Source organism: Berghia stephanieae, unplaced genomic scaffold (genome assembly GCF_034508935.2).
Source record: "Berghia stephanieae isolate SIO BIC M18660-M18661 unplaced genomic scaffold, UCSD_Bste_1.3 scaffold4460, whole genome shotgun sequence".
NCBI lineage: Eukaryota > Metazoa > Mollusca > Gastropoda > Nudibranchia > Aeolidiidae > Berghia > Berghia stephanieae.
In genome coordinates this window covers 1-6,710 of record NW_027625801.1, presented here as the reverse complement: position 1 = coordinate 6,710, position 6,710 = coordinate 1, and the positions used below count along the sequence as shown (strand labels likewise).

The 6,710-nt window shown below is 34.5% G+C and overlaps 2 pseudogenes; one reads left to right on the top strand and one right to left on the bottom strand.

The window, feature by feature from the left end:
- Positions 1–1,665: 1,665 nt before the first annotated feature.
- LOC144961859 (5S ribosomal RNA) lies at positions 1,666–1,784 on the top strand (annotated as a pseudogene).
- A 1,971-nt stretch (positions 1,785–3,755) lies between these two features.
- On the bottom strand, positions 3,756–3,876 carry LOC144961858 (5S ribosomal RNA; annotated as a pseudogene).
- Between the last annotated feature and the right edge of the window lie 2,834 nt (positions 3,877–6,710).

The window sequence follows — 6,710 nt, the reverse complement described above, 5'->3', positions numbered from 1 at the left end:
TCTTCCTCCTCACAATCACCATTTCACATCATTATCTCATTTCTCATTATTGATTATTTTTACAATATTTAATTTAACAGCATTATATTTTCATTCTTGTTATACATGAAAAAATTAACAAACTGCTGAGAATAAAGCGTCTGTGAAGTTTAAAACCCAAGATCGATTCATTTTTTAAATTCGTAAAGAGGAGATTAATAAAGTGCTTTTACCTTTTTTAAAAAAAAAAAAAGAATAATTTTCAATGATAAAAAAATGTTATTCGAAAATAAATGCATGGGGTGACTTTGAAATTTACGGGAAAAGACCGAAGACCAAAATAGTATGTACTGCTCAAAATTTAAACCCCCCCCCCCCCCAAAAACCTTTGATTGCGATTGTCATAAAAAGGAAATTTTGTCATGGTTTTTGGCCATGTTACCCCCATACTTTTTTTCTTGAATTATTCCCGTTTGGCTTAAAAAAAAAAAGGGGCTTTCGATAGCGCGATATCCCTAAATGTGCTCAAAGCGCTTTAAAAGGGCCCAACAGAAACATTTAACATGCGGCGGGAATGACCCCCTTAGGCGATTTTACTTTTTTTTCGGACAAAGACAAGCTGTAAACGCCAGTATCATTTTACACCTGATTAGGGGGGGAGAGAATGTTTGTAAAGAGTCTTTGCCAAGACTCAATTGGCCCAAGCGCGAGGCTCGAACCCGGGACCTTCCGACCAAAAAGGGGGAAGTTTATACCACTGACCACTGCGATCACCTCCTAACTTTTGGAGGGGCTTTTTTTTCAGCTTCTCTAATTTTTTTTGATGAGTTCTTTCCCCCGATGACGGTCTGCGAGATGGGTCCTCAGGTTCTAAATCCTTTTCCATCTCAGTTCTTTTGTGTCATCTAAGGGGCCCCTTTAGGCTTTATTTATCAAAATGTTTTAAAACTGTTATATGCTTGATATGCTGGAAAAATACCTGGAAAACGCGCCCGGGGGGGGGGGGGGCAAAGAAAAAAAAATCAGAGACCAATGAAGGTTCACCAAACCCAACAAACCAAAAGCTGTTTTTTTTTAAAAAGAAGAGACAGGAGGAAAAGGAGAGAGATAATTTATTTAGTACCGAAGCCTGGGCCAGGGCATGGAACCTAGAAGAAAAAGAAAGCTTTTGTGGGTTGCTTTGTGGTTTTGTTTTCCCGTGGTGTAAAATAACGCCATTGCCTTATTAGCTGGAATATTTTCTGTCTCTCCTTAAGATTTGTCCAAATAGTCTCCATCACCCGCCATACTAGCATCCCAAAAATAGTTCTGCAAGGAGCCTTAGAGGGCGGCAGGAAAAACAAGGGAGACAACCAATGTGCTGGATAGACACGTTTAGACAGGCCAACCCTGATACGGAAAGTGGAGGTGAGGATGGTTGGCGAAGACACACGCCTTACAGAAGAGAACGTCATCCTGGTTTTGCGCATGCGTCTCTCGTCCTCGCTTCCGGTGAAGTGTCTCATTCCACTTTCAAGATAGCCCATCGCCATTTTAAATTCTCCAGTCACGACAAATTGGGCAACAGACGAATACAGCACGCTATTTTCAACTAACAATATTATACATTTCTAAACTATCTTCATCATTATATAAATTAGCAATAGTGTTTTAATATTATATTAAATTCTATTTTCGAGACTTGTTGTCTACGACCATACTGCGTTGAAATTACCGTTTCTCGTCCGTCACCGAAGTCAAGCAACGTCAGGCGTGGTTAGTACTTAAAATCGGTGACCGCTTGGGAACCCCACGTGTTGTAGACATTTTTAAAAAAAGTTTTTTTTATTTTTTTATTTATCTATTTTACAATGTTATTACATTTTAACCATTTAATTGTTTGTGTTTTGAAATTGTTATTAACATTTTTTTTTGTTAGTATAGTAGTTGTTGTAGTAGTGGTAGTAGTAGTAGTAGTAGTAGTAGTAGTAGTAGTAGTAGTAGTAGTAGTAGTATATAATAATAATAATAATGATAATAATGATAATAATAATAATAAATAATAATAATAATAATAATAGTAGTAGTCGTATTAGTAGTAGTAGTAGTAGTAGTAGTAGTAGTAGTAGTAGTAGTAGTAGTAGTAGTAGTAGTAGTAATTTATTAAATTAATATAATATAAGGTGTTGCTATAGGTTCTTGGTTGTATATTTTTACATGTTTGTACATTTGCATATATATATATATATATATATATATATAATATATATATATATATATATATATATATGTATACATTGTCGCCAACTTTGTGTTTATACTTTTTAATGCATGCCACGTCAGTAAACGAATTTCCATTTTTTAAAATGAATAAAGTATATTATTTTATTATTATTATTATTATTATTATTATTATTATTATTATATTATTATTATTATTATTTTTATTGTTACTATTATTATTATTATTATTATTATTATTATTATTATTATTATTATTATTATTATTATTAGTAGTAGTAGTAGTAGTAGTAGCAGTAGTAGTAGTAGTAGTAATAGTAGTAGTAGTAGTAGTAGTAGTAGTAGTAGTAGTAGTAGTAGTAGTAGTAGTAGAGTAGCAGAGTAGTAGTAGTAGTAGTAGTAGTAGTAATAGTAGTAGTAGTAGTAGTAGTAGTAGTAGTAGTAGTAATAGTAGTAGTAGTAGAAGTAGTAGTAGTAGTAGTAGTAGTAGTAGTAGTAGTAGTAGTAGTAGGTAGTAGTAGTAGTAGTAGTAGTAGTAGTAGAGTAGCAAGAGTAGTAGTAGTAGTAGTAGTAGTAGTAGTAGTAGTAGTAGTAGTAGTAATAGTAGTAGTAGTAGTAGAGTAGTAGTAGTAGTAGTAGTAGTAATAGTAGTAGTAGTAGAAGTAGTAGTATAGTAGTAGTAGTAGTAGTAGTAGTTAGTAGATAGTAGAGTAGCAGAGTATACTAGTAGTAGTAGTAGTAGTAGTTATAGTAGTAGTAGTAGTAGTAGTAGTAGTAGTAGTAGTAGTAGTAGTAGTAGTAATAGTAAGAGTAGTATTAGAAGTAGTAGTAGTGTATAGTAGTAGTAGGTAGTAGTAGTAGTATGTAGTTAGTAGTAGTAGTAGTAGTAGTAGTAGTAGTATTGGTAGTAGTGTCTTACATCTATAAAAACAAGACGACACGTCACCTTTTTTTTTCATTTTTGCAAACATGGTGTTCGAATTTTTAACGCGCAACTGTGATTTAAATTAAATACTATCTTTTAAATATACACACACACAAGTTCGGACTAAAGGCCAGAGGTATGGCCTATCTCAATTTATCAATTAATAAATAAAGTGTTGCTATTGGATCTTGGTTGTAATTTTTACTTTGTGAATTTGCATATGTATAATGTTTACATTGTCGCCATAGATTCTCAACTTTGTTGTATACATTTTTATGATGCCACGTCTGTAAACGAATTTACATTGGGGGGGGGGGGGTGAATTAAGTATATATTATTATTATTATTATTATTATATTATTATTAATTTATTATTATTATTATTATTATTATTATTATTTAGTAGTTAGTTAGTAGTAGTAGTAGTAGTAGTAGTAGTAGTAGTATTAGTAGTAGTAGTATTAGGACCGTTCGGTATTTTTTGTATTTCCTTCTCAAAAATTCGACCGCCGCTCTAGCACCTTGCCCATTCACACTCCAAACAAAATTTAAATAACAATTAAAAAAGGAAACAAATAAAAATTTTAAAAATGTAATAACATTGTAAAATAGATAAATTTAAAAAAAAAGTTGTCAACAACACGTGGGGTTCCCAAGCGATCACCCATTTAAGTACTAACCACGCCTGGCATTGCATGACTTCGGTGGTCGGACGAGAAACGGTATTTTTTCAACGTAGTATGGTCGTAGACAACAAGTCTCGAAAATAGAATTTAATATAATATTAAAAAACACTATTGCGAATATATATAATGATGAAGATAGTTTAGAAATGTATAATATTGTTAGTTGAAATAGCGTGTTGTATTCGTCTGTTGCACAATTTGTCGTAAACTGGAGAATTTAAAATGGTGATGGGCTATCTTGAAAGCTGCATGAGACACTTCACCGGAAGCGAGGACGAGAGACGCATGCGCAAAACCAGTATGACGTTCTCTCTGTAAGGGCATGTGGCGAAGACTGGCTGGTGAAGCTTCTCTCGTGTTTCCTCTACGACCACTACGGGGTCAGGAGAATAAGGCAAGGTGAATTAGCAGGTAGCTTGTTCGAAGCAATGCTATCGCCCTGTCTATATTATTATAATAAGTTATATTTTGATGGAAAATGTTCTTATATTGTTGTCTTACTGGTAAGAGTAACGTTGGGTAACCCACAACCTCTTTTTACAACGATCAACGCAATTAATGAATAAAATGAGTGTGACTGTCACTTTTTCATTGTTCCAAAGGCTGTAATTCAAGCTATTGTGGGTAATGATAATGGCCGATAAGGGACGAAGGGTCCTCAAAGTCAGTTCGTAGACAACACGACTCACAAACATAATGCCCGTATCAACAAAATGTTTTCATACCCTTGTCCAACACAGTGGTTAGGTAGATAAGTCTGTTTGAAACGGCGGAAAAAAACTACGTTGTGACGGACAAGCGTCCTATATTCAAAGTGAAACTGATAGTTTCAACTCCCTTTTTAGAGTCAGAGTAATAGGATTAAAAATAGTCGTAACGTCACTTCCTTCCTAATGATGCATGGTAACTTAGTAACACTGGCTCTAAACTATCGGAACAATGGCGGACGCCAGTATGAAATATTTCTCCGGCGAGCATAAAAACGTATCCAGAGAAAAAAAAATACTATAAACTTGATCATGTTTTGACTTTTACACATTCTGATTAAAAGGCATATGAAAGGAATGAAAAGTTCTAGCCAGCATGGAGAATAAAAAGTAATGATTTTCTTTGTTTAGAACCAGATGGCCGCCGTTGCCGGGCTGCGTGACATCAGACTACTGAATCCAATTGGGATAAACGTTGTGGGTCTATGGGGTTCACTGTTCTGAAAAGCAATCTGTACCAGACGTGACCTAGTTGTGTTGTTGGTCGTAGACTAAAACAAAGATACGATAGACCTCTTTATCAACAGCGCACTGATATCCTTTCATGACATTATAGTCCAGTAGTCATTTTAAGCGAGAGTATGGTGAGAGAATATTAGTAATGAGCCTTTTCGCTCACCTCCAGTCAGACTTGAACCAGGGACCTAAATATCAGAAGGCAAGTGCCATACTACAAAAGAGGGACGCACATTCTTTTCATCTTTGAAAGCTAAGTCTATGTGCTGCTAGGTAGTCTAATGGTATGACACTCGTCTTCAGATCGGAAGGTCCAGGGTTCGGACCTACTCTGAACGGCACATAGTTGAGTCCTTGCCAAAAAGCTCTTAACTCACATTCTCTCACCGTGCTCAGGTGCAAAATGAGTATTGGCCGTTAACAAACGTTGTCTCTGTTGAAAAGAAAATGTAATATCACCTAACAGGCGCCATGTTTCGTCCTACACGTTAAGTGTTACTGTTGGCTAGGGACTCCTTGCAGAGCGCTTTGAGCACGCTTAGTAAATATCACGCTATATGAATCATCTGGTTTATTACAAAAAAAAAAAAAAAAAAAAAAAAGCCAAATCTGTCCCATGACCGATGACAGTTCAAGTGATGACGATATTAACTGTAATGATAAATCAAATAAGATTATCGATAGATGTCTGGATGACATTGGCCCCACTCAAAGTGATAATGATAACGGTAAAAGACCACCTGAGCCTTTAAGGTGGGGGAGCGACAATAAAAATGATGAATTTTGACCCAGTTTGGTAAAATTAAATTTTGGTGGGATGTTGTCATGTGACCATTTGTCTGCATAAAAAATTGCATGAGAACATCATCTTCAGTTTTTTTCTACTCAAAATAACGTATTTTGTGACCCATAGTATGGTTAAATCCTGCCCATTTTTAGTTTCAGTGGACTGATTTCATGAAAGAATATCAAATAGTCTTTATAACTAAGTAAAGGCAAAAACACATCAATGAAAAGTAAAACTTCCTCTATCTTCAACAACCAATCACTTATGTTCTTAATTATGTCATGTGGTCACAATCCAATCAGAGAGCGAGAGGAGAGTTTTTCCCCTAAACTCGTTTACTTTGACTTTTAAATGCGTTTTTCTCAAAACTGCAATTTTCGTCACTAAAAACCTATCTCCTCCCTCAGTTTTACCAATCTTCTTCAGACTTTCTACAATAAGTATCATACAAATACGCAGGTCCTCTAGGCCGGATTAAAAAAAATAAAAATTTTGGTAATTTAAAATTATTTTAATTTTTTTAAGGGAAAAACAAGTAATAACTTTGAACTTAATTTTTAAATTTTCCCAAATTTTAAAAATTTAAAAAAATCGGGGGTTTCTAACCCCTCTTTTTTTTTCCCTTTTTTTCTCCCCCAGGGCCAAAAATTAGGGCCCGGGGGTTTGATAAAAAAAAAAAACCCTTTTGATTTTTTAAAAAAGTTTTGGTTGTTTTTTTTTTCCAATATGGGGGGGTCTTTTTTCCAAATTGGCAAGGGGCAATTTTTTTTCAAAAAAAAAATTTATATGCAATCATCCTTCCCCCAAACATATCTTTAAAAATGTGAAAAAGAAGTTTATGAAATTTCATAAAATTTAAAAAAATGACCCTTTAGTGTCTTTCCCCCCCC